This window comes from Corvus kubaryi, unplaced genomic scaffold, assembly GCF_017639235.1.
Source record: "Corvus kubaryi isolate FWS band 111438036 unplaced genomic scaffold, C.kubaryi_AGA036_p1.0 67, whole genome shotgun sequence".
In the NCBI taxonomy this organism is placed as follows: Eukaryota; Metazoa; Chordata; class Aves; order Passeriformes; family Corvidae; genus Corvus; species Corvus kubaryi.
Window position 1 is genome coordinate 673,638 of NW_024582055.1, and position 24,141 is coordinate 697,778.

General features: G+C 37.9%; 1 long non-coding RNA gene across 1 annotated transcript; it reads left to right on the plus strand.

Annotated features, from left to right (window-relative positions):
• The first annotated feature begins 702 nt into the window (after positions 1 to 702).
• On the plus strand, positions 703 to 23,448 carry LOC121674295. Its single transcript, XR_006019518.1, has 2 exons — positions 703 to 743; positions 23,372 to 23,448. It is a non-coding gene; the product is annotated as an uncharacterized LOC121674295 (long non-coding RNA).
• The last annotated feature ends 693 nt before the right edge of the window (positions 23,449 to 24,141 follow it).

Below are 24,141 nucleotides of genomic sequence, written 5' to 3' on the forward strand. Positions count from 1 at the left end.
TGAACATTTAAATGTCCAGAGAAGGTTTTACAGGCAATTCTTCTCAGTGAAGCTTATCTGCTCAGTGAATCTCAGGCTTATCAGCTAAAATGCTCCCACTACATTTTTACATGAAATGCAATATTGTTTACAACAGCTCTTCCTCGGAATCATCATCAGCAGAAAAAAAATTCTATCTGGGCAAGGATCTGAAAATACCCATTATAGTCAGGACAATGCGTCCATAGGCAGTTGTTTGTGATCAGGTGTCTTCCGGTGACTTTATGATGTGTATCCCATATCGCTGCCCTATGCCCAGAACCTATGCCCAGAAATTAATTTTTGTACCTTTCTATGCCTTTAGACTGAGACCGAGAGCGGGAAGGAAAAGCTGAGCAAAACTTTTTCAAAGAAGTTTGCAGCTTGTTCAAGGTCACACAGAGATAGAGACTTTTATTTTCAGCTGCGGCAGGAGAGCGGGAGGGAAGAGAAGCACTCGGCTTGCTTTTCTTTCCAGCCAGCTTTCGGCAGTTTTTTTTCTCAGCTCTTTTTTTCCTTCAGAGAGTTGAACCTTTGTTTTCCTGGGACTTCATTTTTTCCCTTTTCTCTCTGCTGGATGGTTTTAACATCAGAATGCATTGGGAGGACTTTCCACCGAGGCCTTGGCCCTGGAGGTGGGCCCACCACCCTGTCCCAGCTCCAAGGAGGGGGAGAGAGAGATCTACGGAAGGACTCTGAAATTTTCCCAGGTTTCTCCCAGCAGGGTGAGGGGTTTTATTATTTAGCATTATTATCCTTTTCTCGTGTATGTGTTAAATAAATAGTTTTTATCTCTTTCCCTTTCCTTCGAGGAAAATTTATTTTTCCCAAACCTGGTGGGGGAGGGGTGGTTGTGCCCTCTCTCAGAGGATATATTTCTAAATTTGACCAAGCCGGAACATCAGGGAAAATTAAATTCTGCACATAATATAGCTTCAAAATTTGTACCTATGAATTTTTGCCTGACAGCAAGTTCCTCACAGATCAGAATTGAAATTCTTCATGTTCCTTAAGATGTATTACTGCTCTAGAGCTGCTGCCTGACAACACAGATTGAGACCCCAAATTACTTTATCTTCTTACTCTAATTCTTACTCCTGTAATCAAAGGAAAACAACATTTTACATAGCCTATATGAACAGTCACATTTAAAAAACCAAACTGAATATTAAACATTTGAATGTCAGATGCTCAGAACAAATGTTTGTTTTCAGTCCAAAGATTAAAAAAAATAAAAGGCCATGCCAAATTCAAGTAACTTCAAAAATATTTCATAACATTCCACTAACAGAATGAGGCATTTAATTTTAATTTTATGCATAACCACATGTGTATTGAGCAAGACTGAATCTACCTAAATATATAAAAAGAAAAAAACGTGGCATTAGGGATTTTGAGACAAAATTATGGAGCCCATGTAAATTTTTCTTTCAGTTCTGTATGCATAACATTTCAAGTCTATCTGTATAATTTATAGTATATACCCTGGTTTTAATTTATCTAAACACAAGGTCTGTTTCATAAACATCAAAGATAATGAAAATGCCTTTTAAATTAATCTGTTGGAATCTATATGTTTATTCCACATTAACTTCCTTTATTTGTAAACCTCACACATGAGAAATGACCCCTCCTGTGCTGTCTCTGCTTAATGTCAAAGCTGTAGGGAATAATGCTTATAACACTAGCTGCATTCTCTCACTGATGTCTGGCAATTAACGCTGCATCTGGAATCAGAAAACTTCAAAATGTCTTTCATTACTACCTGTCTGGGTGGCAGGGAGGAAATGAAAAGAAGTTTTTTATTCTTGTCACATCTAGTAGCAGGATTTACTAGAAGCACACCTTGTTCCAGTTACATGGAGTAAGATTACACCAAAGCTGCTGATCTGTTTCCAGAGGAATTGTTACAATTCCTGAGAGAAATAGCCAGGAGTAATAGAATTTTAGTAGAAATGGATCTGTTAACAGCTAGGAAAAAAATTGCTACAGCCAGATAGACCTGTGGTGTCATACTTAAAATTTCAAGCATGGTCGATAAATTAAGACTGAGAGGAGGCAAAACATATTGAAAGAAAGTTCTACTAATTCAAAACTTAACTCCCTGTGATTTGCCCCATCTTGTGCTTTCGCTGATAGTTCCCATCATGTGGCTGTTAGACCAGGGAATGAACCTCTCTTTTAAATCACTTTATGCTCAAGCCCCGGTGTATCTTAGCTAATCCACTCAATGAGGTAGGAGATATTTCATACTTCCCTGCTGCAGCTTGGCAGAAAGCATTTTACCTGCTGGGACCAAATCTGAAGACTTGAGGCATTGAGAAAAGCTAAAAAAGAAAAAAGAGGGTGCTTGGATGTCGCTTGGATGAAGCACTTGAGTTATCACTATCCAGATCATCAGGGAAATGTTGAATCTGTTTTCTCTGGTAGTTAATGTCTTTCGGGTTTACACAAGTAGCCCTGGCATTTGAGGTGTTAAAACAATACCTCTAATCCAAAAGACATGTTGCTGTGGTGGTGATAGCATGCGTTTGGTAGGCCAAGAGATTGTCTACTTCTCCAGGTAAATATTTTCAGTTCTAACTAGTGCTCATAAAAAAAAAAACCCTGAAGATTACATTTTTCTGCATATTAATGTCTAAACACAAATAACATGCCTCAGTTATATTGTTTGGTGAAAGGAAAGGGAAGTAACAGTTATCCCTTGTGCTCTTGAAAAATGGACATAGACATTTCCCAAAATACCTCATTTAGCTTCATATAGAACATAGCACACTATGAAGGAAGGTATGGGTTAATCCCAAACCACAGGCGAGTTCACTAGGATGAGTATAGAAATTTCTAGTTTGAAGACAGTGAGTCACTCTGACTGATGTGCCCACAGAGTTGCAAACATGTAAAGCCAGGAGTGTTGCCTCAAACCTTGTGCCAAAATGGATGTGCTGCCACAGTCTGTGCACACGAGATTTGTTATTGACTGAGTTATATCCACAAACATGGAAGACCTGAGTTTCTGATACAGCTGATGATCAATCTTTACATCAAAGAAGTCTAGATAGATAGGTATAGATATAGATTAGATATAGATATAGATGATAGATATAGATGGATAGAGACAAGAAAATGGGGCTAATTTTCAAAGAGATGCCTAAATTTTGGTGGAATTCAAGAGGAAATCAGTAATGTATGGTTGATGTACACAAGAGCACTGATGATTCTAGAGCTCAAAGCTACTTTCATCTTTAAAATTGCAGGGATTAATGGTACTTCAAATCAAAATATGAAATAACTTCGTTTCCAAGATTCTGGGCTTGGGTGAGGATGTTTGCTTTATTTTGTGTTTGAAATTGTGCTTAGATTTGCCATAACATGATTTTTTTTTTTTTTAAATTGAAATAGTACAAGTCCCATAGTTAAAAGCAATACAAATGTTAAAATGGAAAAAAAAAAACAACCAGATGACAGATTTCTGGATCCCTGAGCATCCCCAACCACTGTTCTGCTGATAAAATATCCACACCCTACTGAGTGGACATGAGCTCCGTAAACAGATATTCTTAAAGAGAAAAGGAAATGTTGCATAGCTGACTTATTTTGTTGCAGTTCTGCTCTGACTGACAGTTAGGGGTTTAAAGGGTGGTTGCCATGACCAGAACACCCAGCCCCACCTTAAGTGCAGCTAAATCCAATAGAAACTCTCAACTTTACTCTTTTGCCCTAGAGACAGCTACAGGTCAATAGTTACTTTCTGAGTTATTTGCGGCTAATCAGAAAAGCATGTGCAGATGTTGAAAGATTGAATTTATATCTCTGGGAGTGATTCAGGTACTTTTAAAAATATATTCCTTTTTAAAAATTATTATTATTATTTAAAATGGCACTAAGACTTTGGCAAATCTTTCTGACTTCTGAATGAAATTTAAGTGTTTGTTGACTTTCTGTGGTCTAAACAGAAGCATCTTGAGGCAAAAGGAACAAACCAGGATATTTATTATTTAGCCAATCAATACTGCTGTACTTTTCTACAACTTTGTTGTAATAAAATGTGTTGCCTTATAAATATAACAGACATTGCCTTGCTCGTTTGCCAAAGCTAGGATGTACTTCAGTTTGAAAATAGATTCCTTTACTTTCTTATAGAAATGCCTGCTTTTAGAGAAGGCAAATCAAGTTACAAACATGTTCAGTCTAAATAATTCAGAAATTATCGTAGGCAGCCCTTAACCATACTCCAGGAGGAAATACCTTCTGTATATTGAAATGCCATTTCTCTCTGACCCTTACAGCAGAATTCAGTCATGCCTTTTTTTTGTTTAACTAAGGGAGTCCTAAGTGGTTGCAGTAGTACAGGGTGTATTCATTCTGCCACAAAAAGTCATTGAGGAGTGCATTTAGCCAGCTTGAAGTCTTGGGGAGGGTGAGGGGCAGAAAAAGCCCAAGCTGTGCTTTGAACACAAATGCTGAAAACTTTGTCAGCGTTTTAGAATTAAGTTTCAACTATTCATATGTTAAGACTTTAGGGAGATGAATTAGGACAGCTGAGAAACTGATTACAGCCTCATGTTGCATTTTTTCACTTTGCTGTTCATGTAGCCAAGTTGACACAGCCCCTACTGAAATACTTCTATCTCATGATACATGTATCAAAACCGAATAGATAGGATGGTTGATTTTGTGCCTTTCTTGTTCTGCCACATGCTTTTACTTTGAACCACATGTCATTAATAGAGCTAATGGGATTTTGGCATGAAGCCAAAGGGGTGAGAGAGGAGAGGGGGGTGGGGGGAGATGGATGGGAGCGAGATGAACTACTGAGAGAAGCACTGCTGCCTTTCTTTACACTAAAGCAATGTCAGGTTTATTAGGCTTCCCTTTAGTCCTTCCTGACAGGACTGGAGGCACTTCTCTATACTTGTATGTCTCATGCATTCATGAGCCTCTTTGACACTATTGCATCTTTTGTTAGAGCTGAAAATGCAGATCATTGCTCTACCCTTCCTTCAGCTGCCATATGGCATTGTGGAAAGGAGCCCACAAAGGAAGGAGAGGGAAATGAAAAAAAAAAAGGGAGGAGGGGGAAGAAGAAATGAAACTACCAGCAGATGAAATTGATTTATTTTCACCATTAGGGAGTAGGGGGATGGAAGCCTTTTGGAATATGAAACCTTCTCCCAGAGCAGGCAGGCAGGCTGCCTGCATGACAGCCCGGGTAGATGTTAAAAAATAACATGGCTTGAAAATAGAAGCACCATTGTTTTGCTTAACTACTGTAACAAATTTATATGAAATGGAATGCATAATCTAAACTGCCAAAGTTGCAGACTTCTATTTTTCCCCCCGCCTGAAAGAGGTAAAATCCATGTAAACCCAAATGCTCCATAGGTGTAACAGTCTGGCATCACTGTGTATTTTTCTAAAAACTCTCAAAATATCTTTGGTGTACTCTGCATCTTGCAGTGCTAAACCCTTCCTAAAGTAGCAATTAGAGCACTTTATATAATTGCTTTAAAAACAAACCAAAAATGTATTGGAGAGAAAGAAGCTTCGTATTTCAATTCTTTGGTTAGTTTTCTGTGGGGTCCTTGCTTTATGAAACACTAAATAAAATGTTTGAAAGAAAAACAGTACTGCATATGCTGTGTATTAGCTGAACTTGATACTCTTGCTTACTCCACCAGGTTTACATTCCCTTCTTATATAAAAGCACAACTCAGACTGGATACAAGCAAATTGTGTTTTTATAAATAGGTTTTACAATAATCAAAATTTAAAACATTACTTAGATTAATCTAAACATTTTAAAGAATTTGCTTCCCTTGTTCCCGTTGATCTTTTGATTTTAAAGTGGATATCAGTAAAGAGGTGGCTTTAAAAATTTCCATTGTGTCAGAAAAATTTGTCTATATTTTCTGAAGTTTGCTCAGAAGATTCTGTTCAAGAAGTTATACAGTATTAATTTAAAATTATGGATGTAAGTTTGCTCCTTTGCTTTCAGTAATCTCAAGACCAGATAAGTGACTAAGAATCTTGCTTAATCAAGAATTAGATGCACAGATTCTACAGTTAGTTCACTCATATTTGGAACAGTGTTTTCGTTTAGTTGTTTGGAAGGTCCTTTTTGATGCAACAGTTTACCTCTGTACTGAGTTCTGCTCTTCTGGATGTGTGATATGTGCTGCTTCTTGGGTGAATATTTTTTTGTGTGTGTATGAAAATATTCCTGATGAAAATAATACACTATTCAATCTGTTCTGATGCCTTAGGTTTTAACTTTCATATTTTTCAAATCCTGTACTGCCTAGTGTGTAACTCTGAAGTTTCCTATAGCCTGTTAACTTCCGCTCTCTCATGCTAGGTAGACATAACAAAGCCTCTCCAGGCCTGCTCTCCAAGGACACTCAGACCATCCTAAGCCCAAAATGTAAACCAAAGCCTCTAAAAGGAGGGGCAAGCTTGAGGAAATTACATCATTAACTGAAGCTTTAATTGGAGAATTAACCCTGATATGCAAATTAACCAAACTTATAAAGGTGTGAAGAACTCGTGACCTGTCATCCATCTTGGGGTCCATCTTAGCAGTAGCCTCTGGCTCCCCAGGGTATACCTTTGAAGGCCTTCCAAATAAATAGCTACCTTTATTCCCTTATTCTTGTCTAGTCTCTGTTTTCATGTGGCCTCTCAAGGCATCAGTTCTGTTTATTAATGTCCAACCACAGACGTTTCAAGGAAACAATGCCTGTGACATGTATTGGCAGCTGTACATGTTGTATTCCTTCATAACTTAGACATTTAAGATTATTTGCAAGAAAGAGGTTCAATTGCTGTCTCTACATAGCTGTGCTGAAAGTACTAGTTTTTCTAGTCTCTACTTGCAAAATGGAGTTTTTCCATTCCTTCTTTCCTGAATGTATAAGGTCCTCAGCCCTGTCAATGACAGGAAAAAAGACATAGGCAAGCATCTGCCTTGCAGTCATATACTGGAGTCTTTCCAGGTCTCTGTTCCCCTCTTCCATTGAAATGTCTATCCAAGCCCCACTGCACTTCCAGCTTACAGAATTTCTATGGGTGGAAAGCTAATAATGTCAGGATGTAGTGAAGAAGTGGACATATATTGCATATGAGTGAGCCAATTGCTGGATATGTTGACTGGGGGCCTTGGAGTCTCTGAGCAGGTGCGAGCCTTGTCTTTACATTTTATACCACAATTAGGTGAAGAGGTCTTTTTGGAACACTTCCACTTTAAATTACTAGTGCTTGTTAGTTAACTTATGGATGCCTAAGAAGTGTGATGAGGAACAGACAGTCTTTTGGTTTTGGCTAAGGCACTGAATCAAGTCACAGAATCACTAAGATTTTATTACCTGGGGTGACACTGATTCTAAGGCCTTCTTACTAAAATAATGTTTACACTGTAGAATTGACCAGAGTGTTGGAGACAGATTTGATTGCTTTGAAGCTTGGAGCTGTGTTATTCGTAACTCACACACACTCTGTCAGCAGCAAAGTACTCATGAATATTTTCTCATATAGATGGATTTTATTGCAAACTTCTACAATATCAGACAGGAACTGGCTTATTCATCACATTTTTATTGAATAATACTTTTTTCATTTGGTAGAACAAGGAACATATTGTGACTATCAGGAATAATCCATACCTTGGTAATTATGCATGGTAAGTATTCACTGGCTTTTGTTACTGATCTGAAAGCATTCATGAGTGAAAGAACAAACTCTATGGTAAATGTTAGTCATAAAAATAATTTACTACTAGTAACATTTACAAGTCTTTCTGCATCATCAATAAGTTCAGAAATTATTTTGTCTATAGTCCTCCTCCATTCAAAGTTTTATTTGATGTTCCTTATGGCTGAGGGAGCAGGACTGAAAGAGGAGACAGTGTGGACAAGGTTGAACATATGCTTATAATATTCTGTATGGGAAGACTGGGCATGGTCCCAGCTTAAAGCAACTGCTTTTGATTTTGTTAAAACTTTCTTTTGTGTCAGTTTTCTTCAGAAACAATGAAGCTGCCAGCTTCATGGATAAAGCACAAAACACTAGGAGGTAAAATTTCGAGCAACCTCCTCCAGACTCGAGAGTTCCCTTCAAAATGCATGACAAGTTTGGTTACACATTTCACTTTTTTCAAAACAGAACATAAAGCTCTTGTCATTGGTTTAATCTTCAGTTTAATATCACAGTAAAAATCCCTCACCCTTTCCTTTACATGCTCTTTTCTTTCAACCCAGTTAAAAAGAAAAGAGCATGAAAACACCAGTCCCACCAGTAATTTTAGAGAAAGAAGGGACTACACAAATCCTACCTGTATCTCTCTGGTACGAAAATATTCATTTGTAGTATACTTAAGTGCTGTCTGCATGGTTAATTCGAAACACCAGTTCTCAAAATGCATCTCAGGATGAAGATATTGTGCCCATCTGAAGACCACACATTGACTAAAATAAAATATCCAGATTTTGGGGGAGAAATTTAAAACTCATAGTCCTTACCTGGAGGAAAATTCTCACAAATTAATTTTATACTAAGCAAAATGATGAGTAGTCAAAACTTTTCTATTGGGAACATACAGTTAACACTTTGGATTGGCAAGCAAACACAACTTGATCACGACTATCTGGTTAAAGCACTCCAGACACGAGAAAGGGGGAGAGAGTAAGGATTTTTGAATACCAGACTTTCCTGATGGAATGTTTTTTGCATTAATCACTGGAAGAAACACAAAACCTGAACTGAGGAGAGAGGGGAATGTAAGACCTGTTCTCAGAAAAGTTTCCTAGACGTTCATGCTCCACTTAACTATTTCTCTTATGCAAAGGGATACAACCACAACAGGAGAAATAAAGATCACCTCCTTGCAGCAATTATAGATATTCCTTGGAGGTAGGGGTTTGAGTTCTGCAGGTTGAAGAGAACACTGTGTTCAGGGCTTTTGACCCCCCTGGAATAATTTAGCAAATGAATAAAACAAAAGTGGATGTAAGTGTAGGAACAGGAAAAACACCTCTACTACGATTTCTGATAGTGATATTTTAAAGAAACCAACTCCTGTAATTTTCAAGAGTGGTACAAGACAAAGAATATTGAGGCACTGCCCTTCTAGTGACATGTCAGACCACATAAATTTTCTGTCATCTAGACCTTTTTAGTTCACCTAATCACAGTAACTTTGGTGTTGGTTTTACAATTTTACTGACAGACTATCACAAAAAAAAAAAAAATTATATTATGTTGCTGATAAACATTTATGCTACTGTCTACAGGAAGACAGATACCATTCCAACTCCTCTTATGTGCCTTTGTATCTTATTGAGGTGTCATAACTTTTTATACCCATTTCAGTGAGTTGAAGGACTGATGTGCAAAATCAAGATGTTCTCTTGTAAAACTGGAGCTCTGAGTACAGATGTGCTCTGAATAGGTAAAATGTACAGATTATGTAGAATTATTTAGGCTTAATCAAATCAAATGAAACTAAAGCATTTCAGAAGATGTTAACAAAGCAAGATCTAAGAAAACCTTATAATTTTTGCTTATAAACACTTGGTGTTATGAATGTAAAGGCTTAATTTGAAATCCTATTACTCCTGAATGGGATGTAGAAAAATGGATCCAGGAATTATTGTCTGGTTTATTGTAAATCTCTGTCTAGTGTACACAGAAAGGGAGAAAAGTATATGTGCGTGGAGGGGGAATGAGACTAAATGAGTTTTGAATCAATAAGCTTTGGATAGATCCTCCAGTGGGTAAATATAGCATGTATTTAAAAGTAGAATGATTACACCAGCAATGTCCTGGGTAGAGACTCCTGTTTTTATTTATCTTTCAATTTTGACTATTGTACCTCTTTACGTAAAGTTTATTTCCTCAATGAGCAACTCTCATCTTCTTTTTTCACTTCTGCTAGTTTGTTTGCTTTTTTACATATTAATATACTAAGCCGCCACAGAAAGTACTTTGGAAGTGGAGATCTAGTGAACCACAGGGTTATTTTTCACTAGATGCTATTTCCTTATGTTTGGCCACTACACTGTTTTTACTGGATGTTAACAGGAAATCTAGTCCTGTATACCTGACAAGGGGACAAAACAGTCTCAATGTCACTTAAGTAACTGGCCCATGACACTTCAAAACTCCCCCATTCTAGCAGAAGTTGTAAGGATTCCATGTTGCAGACTGTTGGAAAGTTCCTAAAAAACCTCAGAAAATGTAAAGTTTAAGAGTGTTATGAAAGGCTAGTTCTTAAGAAGCATATCTGTTCAAATGCATTTTACAAGGCAGGTCAAAATGTGTATTCTGCACTTTAAATAATTTCTTCTCCTTGGCTTGAATGAGAAGATAAAACTTTCTTGAGCTTCTCCTTCAGGCCTACAGTGAGAGGACAGGATGTGTCTGGGAAGGTGGCATGTCTGGCCCACCGACAGATGACTAGCCAGTATCAGCAAGCAGGAACATGATTTGACCTTTGCTTCTGATGCAACTGTTACATCAAAAGATTAACCAGGAAGAAAACGACCATTCAAGGCAGGTTTCTGACTTAGCTTCAAATTTATCCCCCTTTTCTCCTTTGCTGGCTGAGGGATTTGTGGTCATAACTGAAACATACTTTAAAAGTCTTGCCGTTTTAATCTTTTGAGAATTCTGACATTGAATAGACCTGGAAAATTTAAATAAAAAAAGGATGAGAATATATCCTGTACCAGCTAAACCTCTGGTAGATACTAGATCACAAAGCAGTAGGAGAAATGGAAAAAAAAAAAAAAACCTCATATCTTTTATGATCTGTAAATGCCCTAGAGTGGAGAGTGTTGATAAAAGAAATCAGTGTTATAAAAGAAACCAATGCTTGAAAAAATGTAGAGGTTTTTACTATAATAAATGAAAAAGCCACACAACAAAACCAATGAACTTTCCATCTTAAAACTGGCCAAAAGACTTTATCACTCAAATAACAGCATTTTGTTGCTTATGATCAGTAGGCTCCATGCCCTTTTTTTCTCTCTCCACTGTGCCATTAACTAGGAAAAGTCACCCTAGTTAGTCAGCCAAAAGGCTGAACCAGTGGACAGCATAAGGAATCTACAAGAGGAATAATGTCCTTACACCATTTATTTGTATACCCCAGTTATGAAATTTTTGCCTTCAGGCTAGTAACTTGCCACACTAAGTGTGAAATTATTGGTATATCCTTTTCTTTTGCTCATAGAATGTCTCTTTTTGAGATCATGCCATATACCTGTGTTTGCATATTTTCCACGTAACTGGTATTGCTAAAAATATTGTCAGTAGTGTTGTAGATTAGAACAGCAAATATACAGTGCAGCCATGTAGATGCTCACAGCTTTGAAAATCAAACCCCCTTGATTAAAATGTGTAGGAAAAAATCATGAAAGTCTGTCAAGAACTAGTAGGAAATATATGTCTACGACTCAAATTTAGGAAGTCCATCGTCTTTAAAACCTTTGAAATGGGCATCGTATCCTCAGGGAACATTGTTCTATTGTTGATAAGCATCTGCTCCTGACCACTGCCAGAGACACATGCATGTGCAGATGGAGCTTTGGGTAACTTATAATTTTGAGGAGTTACTTTAAGTATTTGTGGTGGTGTTTTGGTGGTGCTTTATTGTTGGCTGTTATTCTTTTCCTGAGACTTTAATAACCCAGGATACTGGTCACTAACTAAAGTGAAATCATGCACCAGTCCATTCAAAATTTTTCTACCACAGCAAAACATGCAGAAAAAGACGTTTTATGCACGGGGGAGTCACATTCACTGTCAAAAAAGCTTTTCGTTTGAGAGCTTTGTTGAAATACAAAACATCCACCAAGATACTGCAAATGTCAAAAATTATCTTTAAAAAATTTTCATGACAGTTTCCTAGGTCTACATCTGTAGTAGGAATATGTGTGTTTTAAGGAAGGTTATAATTTTTAGTGCATAATTAAAATATACATGGATTATTTTAAAAGTTTCAGATTTTTTTTTATTAAGGATATTCAAAATATTAGCTGCATTACCTAAACAAAAGGCCTTATCAACCAATTGTGACAGGATTCCTGAAAATACGAAAGAAATGGAATACATTTAATACATCTTAAGAAAAAAACTTACTAAAAATTATGTTTCTTTTTTTCTTTCTTTCATGAATATCCCTCTGTTTTCAATGTTACTGGTGCAAAATTATTTGCCATTGAATATTAGCCCCTGTATACTGTGTATTTGGTCTCAAGTCCCTTCCTTATGCTGAAACAAAAGCCTTAGATTTAGCTTTGAGCATACATACATCTGTAGAATAAAAATGCTTTTGTACCTGAAAAGAGGAGCAAAATGGGAGATTCAATCACTATAAATTTATGCTTTGTACAACCTAGAGAAAGAAACTACTTCCAAGAATAACACTTTCAAAGCTAGTTTTGCTTTACGTACATACCAATGGTGGAATTATTGTGATCCTGCTGTAATGTCTTGTGAGAAAACATGTGAGATAATGCAACAACCATGAAATTAAAATGGACTACTTCTGTAGGGCAGACCATTATTACATGGTGTCTTATTTCTCAGAGGGTCCATTATCTCTTCATCAGCAGAAAAATCAGGCTCTGCAATGAAGGGCCACAGACTGAGCATTAGAGGAGGCAAAACAGTAGAGGAAAGGCCATGGGAGAATAGAATGTGCCACTGTCACATCTCACCAGCCTTTATTTAGTGAACTGAATTTTGAAATTCAGCAGTTTTAAAAAATTGTGTCATTTATAAGTGCCAACTGCTGAAGAAGATAAGGGAAGAAGGTAACCTGTCTAAAACTCAAAAAAACCCCAGCCACCAAACTTCTATACCTGAAAGTAGTTTATTTTCCAGCACAGCCCTTGAATTTTAATGAAACATTTGGGGAAACTTGTAAATGAAAATGGAAATGTTGCTTTCTGAGAAGCTGGCCTGGCACAACATGTGAATTATTTAGAGACAACTTATATTGTTTCTTCTTTTAAAGAGCTAAGAAAATGTTTGTGGGTTGGTTTGTTTTTTTTTTTCTTGTTGCATTAGTCTTAATTGGTTTTATTTCCTCATCACTTAATTCCAAATTCTTAATTCCAAAATCTCTTCAAAACACAATAGCTGTGCCTCATAGTAATTAAATAACAGTACCTAACATAATAGTATTAATGAATTTTTACCTGCTCAACTGCAACTCAGGAGAGGAAAATTAAACTTCTTGATAATCCTGATTGCATCACAAGATGTGAAAGGGCCTGGATTACAATGTGTCAATTCTAAAATCTTGCCTCAGACATAACCTCAAATACCCAAAATACCTCAAAAGACAAAACATGCAAAACTAAAGAGCTATTAGTCCAAGAAGCAAAGTCTGTAACTGCATCAGTATCTAGATTTTTTAAAAAAATTACTTATTATTTGCTTAAGATTATTGGACTTTAGGCCCAATTCTAAACAACTTCCTCAATGATGTTTTAATAGTTAAGTAGAAAAAGAATCTACATATCTGGGATATTGCCCAATTTTAAAAATTTCTATTGGTTTAAAAACAGACTTTAGCTCTTGTTATTTTCCAGACATTTAAAAGAAATCTAATCCTACAACAACTAGGCTTTCTCTTATTTTTAATTTACATTATTATTAATATTTTGATGAAATATATATATATAGGCACATACACACCATAAATGAATGGAATTTCTCCAAATGTTGAAGGTAACTAAGGATATTATGACCAGGAGGCTGTATTCCAAATAATACTTAACAATTGAAGTATTTTGCAAAAAATTAATATGTTATCAGTAAAATTAAAGGCATCACAGACCTTTATGTACCTTATACTTGCTCCATTGGTAAAAACCATTGGAGAAAGGTTTAAAATATATTTAAATTACAGAATTACAAAATCATTTAAATTGGAAAAAAACCCTGAGGTCTTTGAGTCCACCTTTGACTGATCACCACTTTGTCAACTTGACCCTGGCACTGAGTGCCATGTCCAGTCATTTCTTGAACACTTCCAGGGATGGTGACTCCACCATCTCCCCAGGCAATCAATTCCAATGCTTAGCAATTCTTTTCATGAAGAAATTCCTCATGCCATCCAGGCTGAACCTTTCCTGGTGCAGTTTAAGGATTTGTTCTTTTGTCCTGGAGTCAGCTCCCTCCTGGCCACCACCTCCTTTCCAGAAGTCGTAGAGAGTGATAAGGTCCCCACTGAGCCTCATTTTTCCCAGGCTAAACACCCCTAGCTCCCTCAGCTGCTCCTCATCAGACTTGTGCTCCAGACTGTTCCCCAGCTCCACTGCCCTTCTCTGGATGCACTCCAGACCCTCAATGTCCTCCCAGAACTGGACACAGCAGTTGAGGTGTGCTGAGTACAGGGGGACTCACTGTGTGGGTCCTTCTGGCCACACTGTTCCTGGTCCAGGCCAGGATGCCATTGGCCTTCTTGACCACCTGGGCACACTGCTGGCTCATGTTCAGCTGCTGTTGACCAGCACCCCCAGGTCCTTTTCCACCGGGCAACTTTCCAGCCATTCTTCCCCAGCTGGTAGCACTGCCTAGGGTTATTGTGGCCAAAGTGCAGGACCTGGCACTTGACTTTGTCAAACCTCATACAGCTGGCCTTGGGCCATCCATCCTTCCTGTCCAGATCCCTCTGCAGAGCCTTTCTGCCTCCCAGCAGATCACTCCCACCAAGCTTGGCGTTGTCCATGTATTTACTTGATCCCCTCAGCTAAATCATCAGTAAAGATCTTATTAAACAGGACTGGTCCCAGCACTGATCTCTGGGGGACACCACCAGTGACTGGCTGCCAACTGGGTGCAGCACTGTTCACCACCACTCTCTGGGGCTGGCTGTCCAGCCAGTTCTTAACTCAGTGAAAAGAACACCTGTCCAAGGCATGGGCTGCCAGCTTTCCCAGGAATATGCTGTGGGATACAGTGTCAAAAGCTTTGCTGAAATCCAGGTAGACACATCTGCAGCCTTCCCCACATCCACCAGGTGGGTCATCCAGTCATAAAGGGAGATCAGGTTGGCCAGGCAGAACCTGCTTTTCCTAAAACTGTGCAGGCTTTGCCTAATCTCATTGTTTTGCTCTATGTGCCAAGTGATTGCACTCAAGATCTATTCCATAACCTTGATGGGCACTGAGGTCAGGCTGGCAGACCTGTTGTCCTCTGGATCCTCCTTCTGGCTCTTCTTGTTGGCCAACCCGCTCATGTGGGACCTCCCCAGTTAGCCAGGACTTCCAGGGATGGAGAACTTCCATGACTGAGCTGTGCTTAAAGGAACGCAGAAGAAACATGAGTAGAGGTAGACTCCACTGACTCCTCCTGTTGGCTTTATTGTGTTACCCACACACAGGGAAATTTGAGACCAAAAGTACACTAGTCACCTCTACTCCCTGTATTGCTTCTGCCAGTTTCATGCAGAAGTCTTAGGTGGTGCTTGGCTCTAATGTTTAGGCAAATAAGGTGAGTTCTCGAAGTAAATCAGCAAGCTTTTTTTGCTCGTGTAACTTCTCACCCTAGATAAAGGACTGTGAAGTATAGCTTTCAAAGCAATAGCACTTGCAGAATCCTCAAGTGGCCTAGTAACTGGAACTCTGGGATGTTCTTCAGTGAGAGATGGAGCTGGAGAAATACTGTATATATCCTCAAGTTTATAGAGTCCCTCAGGTTTCTATAAGCACTGGGTGATATCCTGTCATTTTTGTAGCTATAAAATTATAGCAAGAGTATCTATTTATTTGTTTTTTAGCAACTGAGCATAGAACTGTTGGGTTTAAGTGCTTTTTTTTTCCTGCTTATAGAAGAATTATAGCAAGGCAAGACAGAAACATAACGTCCATTCTTCAGAATACATACAATAAGAAAAAATAAAAGTGCACTAATTTGGGATTTTATTAAATAAGGTTTTCTGGTAGAATAACATTGTAATGATGTTTTTAACTGAAGATTTAAAGATTAATGCTTTTTGTTAAATTATGTCCTGATAAGATTATTTCTCGCACATACTGAAAGATCAGTCTCTCATTTTAGTGAGTAAATTGCCTTATACCACCTGCATACCCCACAGCTTTCTTCTTCATGTTTCCTTTCTATTTTCATATCCATGGGAATGGAATCTGCTCTTCATATTCAGCAAATATGCCTCCTGCTGCTGCCTCTGCTGCCTTAGATTTAGACCTGAGTTACCATGTCTTTTGCAATGATGTTGAACCATCAAGAGTGTTTTTTGCAGTCTGGAGATTCTGGCACAATCCTCCCAAAATAGGTCATCTCACTGTCTTCTTTCCAACTCATTTCTGACTGGATTTTTGGGTTCACATAGACCCATTTAAATGTACTTATGATAGAATACATCAGGATAACTCTGCTCAACTCAGAGAAGTTTAGATTCATGCAAAGATGATCAGAATAGCAGGAATACATGAGCTAATGCCAAGTTGGGGGAATTTTTTTCCTATGTTTGACAAGGATGCTCTACTTCTATGACATTTCTAACTAATTATTCCTGTTATAATGCAGATAACATTCCTTGTTCTTTTAAGTTTTTATAGGTCAGAGATGTTTATCTCCAGTACCCTGGGACAATGCATGCAGAATAACTGTCTATTTGATTTTTAATGCACTTAGTAGTTACAGTGTCACTAAAACCTACCTACAGAGGATCAGAACAAAGTCTGAGTTTTCAGTGAATCAGAGTTATATTTTTCTAGTGTCAAGGAAGAGAAATGATTGCTCTGTTTTAGATATACTAAAGGAAGATTATAGTTTCAGAACTGCTGTCTCCAGCTGTCTCCCATTTCTAGTCTGTTTTGTTCCTTATCATCTTTACATTCTGAATGTTTTGCTCTCTTGCTTTCAATTTAAACATGGTGCAGACGTCTTACAGCATATTGTTGGATGTGAGGCTTTAAACTGACAAATTTTCTCTTTTCATATCCTCTCCAACCCTTTCATTGGATTTCATGCTTTACCTTTGCAAATATTTGTGAAGATCATAAAGAGATCAGGGAGAGGAATGTTCCAGACAAATGAGACTAGTAAATTTTTTCAGCTTGTGATTTGTTCTTGGTGTAGTCACCATTTATTTCACATAAAGTAAGAAAGTCTGGGCATTATGAAGCTTACATGGAAACCAAGATATATAATATCAGGTGTTGTGAACGAGGCTGAGACTTTTGAAAGGAAAAGTCAACTCGTTTATTTATTAACTGCTGAGAGCGGGAACCCAGGATAAGCCCAGGCTCCGCACAACAAGCCAGAATAAAACAATACACAAAAAAAGACAGCGAGACCCACTGGGTGCTCCCTTGGACCCCAAGCTCTGCAGGAGGACCCCCCCTGGGTGCAGGTAGCTTTTAAAGTCTTTGGTGCCACCGGACTGGTGCATTTCTTAATCCTCGTGCTGATTGGTCCCTTTCCTGTTCGCTGGTTGGTCTATACCTCTGTGCATTCCTAACCAATCATTTTCTAACAAGTCCACTTCATTGGTTGGCTCGTTCTCCAATCACAGTCTAGGGCATCATCCTCATCCCTTGTACCCTACGAAGCAATGCACTAGAAAGTTCCTTCTATTAAACCCATTGGGTCCTTGTTAGATCCCCATCCAGTGGTTACATTCCAGCATTACACCCGTACAGTCTTACAACTTCCCTTCAATTAACATGTCCATCTATTCCACCCTCAACTCCCCTCTTTTATATCTCATTTAAACAGTAATAACCAACACCCTGAAACCAATTCATTTATTACATCAGGAAACTCGGTACTGGTGAAGTTACCAAACAATGAATGTGATGAAAAGTGACCACCGGGTGATAGAGGGCAGGAAATTAAAACCATCGACACCCCAATTGGTATCATGTTCAGTATGATGCTGTAAAAGAGGACTGATGTGATAACACAAGAAAATCAGTGCAATCATTACATTTGAATCTAAACCTACCTCTGCCTCTTGAACAAGTTTTTACTAAATGTTTTCTTTCCTGAAATGTTTGAATGACGTATGATTGTTAATCTAATAGTCAACATGTATATTTTCCTTATAAGAGTTACAAACACAGAGATAATGAAATAAAAGGTTATTTTGTCAGAAAATGGAGGTATTGGAAACTGTAGAAAATAGGATATGTAGGCTGGAGTCTCAAGTTTAACACATTCATTTCACACAAGATTTTCTATAACACGGAACCAAAGCAGTCAGAGTGCAGCACTGCAAAATTCCCAGTGGGTAGGGGAATGATCACAAAGCTGGTAAAGGTGACTGTGTCAGAAGCTCTTGTATCTCAGGGATGAAAAGAGATTACAAAAGGAAAAAAACACACTGAGGAGCATGGTACTGCATGGAAGATCCAGGGCTGTACAGCAAGAGATGGCCTCAGAAAACTAAGAGTGTAAGAGTTACAGATTCAAATTCATATTTCAGTTCTTTTTCTTATTCTTGTATTAAGGAAGGCAAAATTATCTCTACAAAAAAATGTTATTGCTTATTTTGGAGGATTTCTTTTAAGCCAAAACTTTTTTAATGTTCAAAGTTGTAGAAAAAATTATATTTTGTATGTTTAAAAAAAATATAGTTAATCCCAACTGCAAACTGTAAATATATATCTCTTAAAATTAAAAAGGCCACCAAGAGAGGTTATTCAGAATGGAGATACGGGCAAAATTTCTATATTCTATAGTATATGAGAAAGTGCATAGGCAGAAAATAAGCTGTTACAGAGGGAAATGAACTAAGGTTTAAAAACCTTAGGCATTAAAAAGTGTTCTTGAAGCACTTCTTTACACTAATGATGAATGTGGGGATAAAGTAAAACCTATCCTTAGATCTGCAGTGAAGTAGACATATGACATATCACAGAATTTCAGAAATACATACCATTTTTGCAGTTTAAATAAAGTGACAATTCACCAAGGAGAATGGGAAAAGCAGTTCAGCTGCTGTCTCAATAACTGTAAGAAACTGGCAGCTAAAAAGAGAGAATCTATTTAACAGTTACACCATTAACCAGTAAACCAATCGTGGTTAGTCACCATGCAAAATGCCCTTGACTTATGTAGCCACCTCAAGGTATGTGCTGCCATATATTGACCAATAGTAGGCTTACATGGGGTGGTATTACACTGGGAAATCGAAAAACGGAACCTGCATGGATAGGCTCAGACAGAAATGAGAAAACAATCCAAGGTCTAAAACTAATACCCCATGTCCCTTTGCTTAGAGACAAAGGAATCTTAAAAGGAACCTTGAACCTTAAAAACCCCACCAAACAGCAATCTACAAAGAAAGCAGAGACAAATCTAAAAAAAACAAAACAAAAAGAGGATGGATTGAAGTTACGTTTTTTGTATTCCTTTATGTTCCATGCACAAACTTCACGGGACTGCTAGTCTTGCAGTTCCTTACTGTACAACAAATTTCCATAACTATAAAGAACACCTTTGGTGTTTAAAACCAATAATAACAGTACTTCTAAGTTTAAACCTCTTTTAGTTACAAATAGACAGCAGATCATTCCTTCCAAGAAAATACAGTTATGTGGAAAAGTTATCAAAGTCAGGCTGCTATATGCTTATACTGTGTTTGCACGTGTATGCATTAATGTTTTGAAGAATTTTATTATTTTAAGAAGGACCGCCTTTTGAACAGGAACTACATGAGCCTATTTTCTATACCGTTTAATATTTTGTGATGAAAAAAGTACAGTGATTTTTTTTTCTTCTGCTGTGTAAATGGGGCTTTTAGGGGACCATGACTCCAATCAGAGACTATGAATATCTGTGGACAGAAAATTGGACCAGCTGTTGCCCTTGCCTGATACTTTTTACATATTCTTTAAGGTGCTGGTTGGGAGGAGGGGTGGCAGAAAATGGAACACAGAAGACAAGAAACAGAAGTTGTAACTGGAAAAAGACCCAGAATTGGCTACAGCAGCTCTCCACCAGCTGCCGTTACAATGTGCATTGTGTACATTTGCACGGTGTAGAATCTAATTCAGTTTTACAGTCGGAAAAGAATATGAGGCAATCACCAAGCATCCATCACCAAACAGCATGATAAATAAGCTGTTATTTGGATCATGTATTCAACCCAGTCAAGAGATTTGGACTGCAAAAAAAAGGCAAACAGAAAAGACAGGACCAAAAAAACCCCTTCCATAAAGTAAAACAGAAAAACAAAGAAGTATCTTCCCTGCTTCTTTTGGCCTTGAACACTGGCAACTATAAAGAAATAATATATGATTATAGTTTATGAGCTTAATCTGAGACCTGAAACTGCACTAATGTGAAGTAAAAGAGAAAAGCAACACTTTTATGAGGGTTCTTTGACAAGTTTCCAGGAAGGTTCTTAATGTTTAGAACAGTGAAGTATTTTCTTATTGGCAATACTTTGAAAATCATCTTGCATTTAAGTAAAGATAGAAAGGGACAGAAATGTCTAAAGAAAATAAGTCTATATTTCAAAGTAACCTCTGATCATTACATTGATACACTTTGGCCAATTTGATACACCGCTGGCCAATTTTTAGTGATATTTAGCTCTTGAGGGATTCAGGGAGGTTGCTGGTTAAGTGTTTCAAAACTGCTTATAAAATGAACTCCTAAAGGATATAGGATATGCTTAAGCATTTTATATTTGCTTTGTGGTATCCCTTTGTTTGCAGACACTTAAACAAAGCTTTACTAATCCAATCCTATGCATGCATAGAGTGGCCAGACTAACTTTTAAAGGGCTAAACAATCCACTCTTTTAATATACCCTTATGGAATTTTCAAATAATCTGTTTACTCCAAAAGGCTCCAATGCATTTTAATATCTTGCACTTGACAGCCTAGCTGAGGGTTCAGTCCCAAAACTGATTAAATAAAAAATCACTAGATTTGACTTTAGGCACATGACTTACGCATACTTTTAGCAGGTCACAAATTTTAAGTAAGAAACATTAACCTCTTTCACTCTTATTTAAATTAACACATGAAATAGTCATGTGCTCTGAGCTTCTTAAAAAAGCATATGATTAATCACAATTAATCTGTTGCAGAATAATGTCAGAGCCCTGAGGATGCTAATGGGATTTACTGTCCCTGACTAGCCTCACCTGGGATGCTTGGACTATGAGCTGAGGAGCCCCATTTAAGCTCAGCCTATGATCTCTACCCCTGCATTTTAGAGGGTCTCTGGGCTGTTCTATGCCTAGCTTTTCTCGTGTGAGTCTCTCAGGCAGAAAATATATCTTGTCTCTGGCTTCATCTCCTTCCCTTCCTGGATGCTGTGAATGGCCTTGCTCCATTCCTTGCTGTCCTGTTCCTGCTGTGTCCTCACAGATGGTTTGTTAGAAGTCACTTACTATCTCTGCAACCAAATATACAAGTTATTTTTGGAGCAGACATGGGGATCTTAGATAATTTCAGAACTTGTAACAGCTTGTTTGTTTTTTCTTTGTTTTGGTGTTGATATAAGGATGAGAAGGCTGGTGGGCAGGGGTGGAAGATGGAGAGATGCTTTAAACTATTCCCAGAGCATGTGGGTTTGCTACCAACTGTCTTCTCTTTCTAAATATTTGCAAATACTGGTATTTTTACTTCAGTAGCCAGAACAAAAAAGTCAGAAGCCTTTTTGAAGGGTGGTGGGAAGCTTTCTGACCCAAAATAATTTCTTTATCTTGAAGTGTTCAATAACTGTTTTAGAAAAAGTTCTATTTTTAAAAAATAGTGCAGCTGAAAATTAAAAGGATCACTCTGAGGAAAAAAATACTTTAGCTGTCAAAATATAAATATTCTTGGGTTTGCATGGAAGCATTTTTTGAACTGAAATAGTGCACCAATTTGAATTTAACAGAGATTTTCTTCTTCTGAGGCTGCACTCTTCAGCAAACTTGCAATATTTACTGTTGCTTTCAGTGCTTTGTTGGGCATGATTAGAATGCACTCTGTTCACTTTTAAAAGAAGCCACAAAATACTGAGAGTTCTCCATTATTGCGAGTCTGAGACAAAGTAAATATATCAGGTGCTTCAAGGATTGTGTTTTTTTATAAGATGTTTATAAGATCATGCCGATGGTGAATGTGGCTCTGAGGTTTACAATGGAGGTTGTATATCCTTATCCACACTTCACATTAAGTTATTTGGGTATAATATCTCAGGGCTTTGCCTGTATGAACTTATGTCCAGCTACCCCATTGCAGACTCTGAAGCCTTTTATACAGAGGCTTTATATAAAGCTAAAATAATTATTTAAATTCTTATATTAAAAAAGAAGGCACTGAGGTAGTGAATATACAAATCCATCTCTTGGTCTCATACCATTTGGGCCCCAAATCCCAATCCTTTCCTTGTTCTATTGAACCGGGTCTTAAGTACCCCAGCATTTCCTGTCCTACCTGTCCTCTATTATGCCCTTTTTCTCATCCTCATTCCAGCACCTCCCCACACAAACTTGCCCACCTCAGACTTCCTTCTCACCAGCCCTCTTGTGAGCTCATAAATCTCCCCTCACTCTTCAGCACTTCCTTCCCATATTTTTGTCCCGTATTTCCTCCCATGCTAATCAAATCAGTTTACAGTTTCCAAGCCTGCTCAAGTTACATGCTTCCCTCTGCTCTTGGGGGCTGTATGCAGATGTTATTCCTTCAGATTTTGCTAGCAACACTTCTTCCCGTGGCCTTTGTAGCCAGCCAAATTCTCCATTTCCAGGATCTCAGAAAGCATAACCATTTTCTCTCCTGGGTTTTCAGAAATCCAGGTGTGTTTCATATACAAAATTCAAGACAGAACTCCGAGGGTAGTGATGGGTAAAATTTTAGTCAGAAGTGGATCTACAAAACTTTAAAGCCAGTGAATCTTTTAATTATTTATTGTATAAAATTTGCGAATGAGTTGGGGTTTATGTTTTAACAATAATTTGGAAACAAGATAAAACAAGTTTGTTAATAAATTACTTTTAATTAAAACCCCATTTTTTTTGTAGCTAGTTTGCCATTCTAATGAATATTGCTGCTGTCAAACCTGTTCAATAGAATAGATTCATTAAATAAAAAAATAAGCTTTATGGAAATGTGAAAGCCCCATCCTGGTCTGTCACATTACTAACTCTTCCAATAGTAAGAACTACATTGAGAAATACTACAGAATATTTACTACTAAAGGCTATCTCAGCCATGCTGGTTGAGGCTTTTTCTAGGGCATAACTACTGTAGTACATACTCAGCAAAAAGCTATGAAAAAGCTATTTCCCCAAAATTTCTGCTATGGTGTTTTGAAAAGACTCGGGAAAACTTGAATTGTATGAAATTACATTTTATTTATCTGTATTTCTAGCCTTACAGAAATGAAGCTCACGGTGTATGTGCCCCTTCTGCACTCCCCACACGACAATCCCTATCGACGCGGATATGTACGTGCATCTCGGACCATGGAATCGCAGTCCGCGTATAGGGGAGACACCTGCTGGTGCCCGGCTGGATGGCACCTCACTGCCTGCTACAGGGATTGCTGGAAAGCGAGGAGAAGGAAAGGGAGAACAAATTAGCCTGTAAAATGGGCTTTACCACCTTTTTACCACGAAAAATGGAGGGGTTTTTTTAGTAGGCTGGGTGCTGAGAAAAATTTTGCTTTTTTTTTTTTTTTTTGGGATGACAACCTCTCTGGCACTTGATATAATCAAATCACAAAATTAACTTAATTATATGATGGAAGAAGAAGTAATTAGACTGAAATTAGATGTGCATTCAGTGAAATCCAAGGCACATATATTTTAGAGGCAAGTGCTTGTTGTGGTTTCAGCCCAGGCAGCCACTCACTCACTCCCCACAAGAAGGATCAGGGAGAAAATGCAGAAGGGTAAAAGCAAGAAAACTCATGGGTTGTGATAAAGAGAGTTTAATAGGGAAAGCAAAAGCAATGCACACAAGAAAAGAAAAACAAGGCATTAATTCACTGCTTCCCCTGGGCAGACAGGTATTCAGCCATCTCCAGGAGAGCAAGGCTTCATCATGCCCAACGGTGACATGGGAAGACAAACTCCATCACTCCAAATTTCCCCTGCTTCCTCCTTCCCCCCTCTTTATATACTGAGCATGATGTCACAT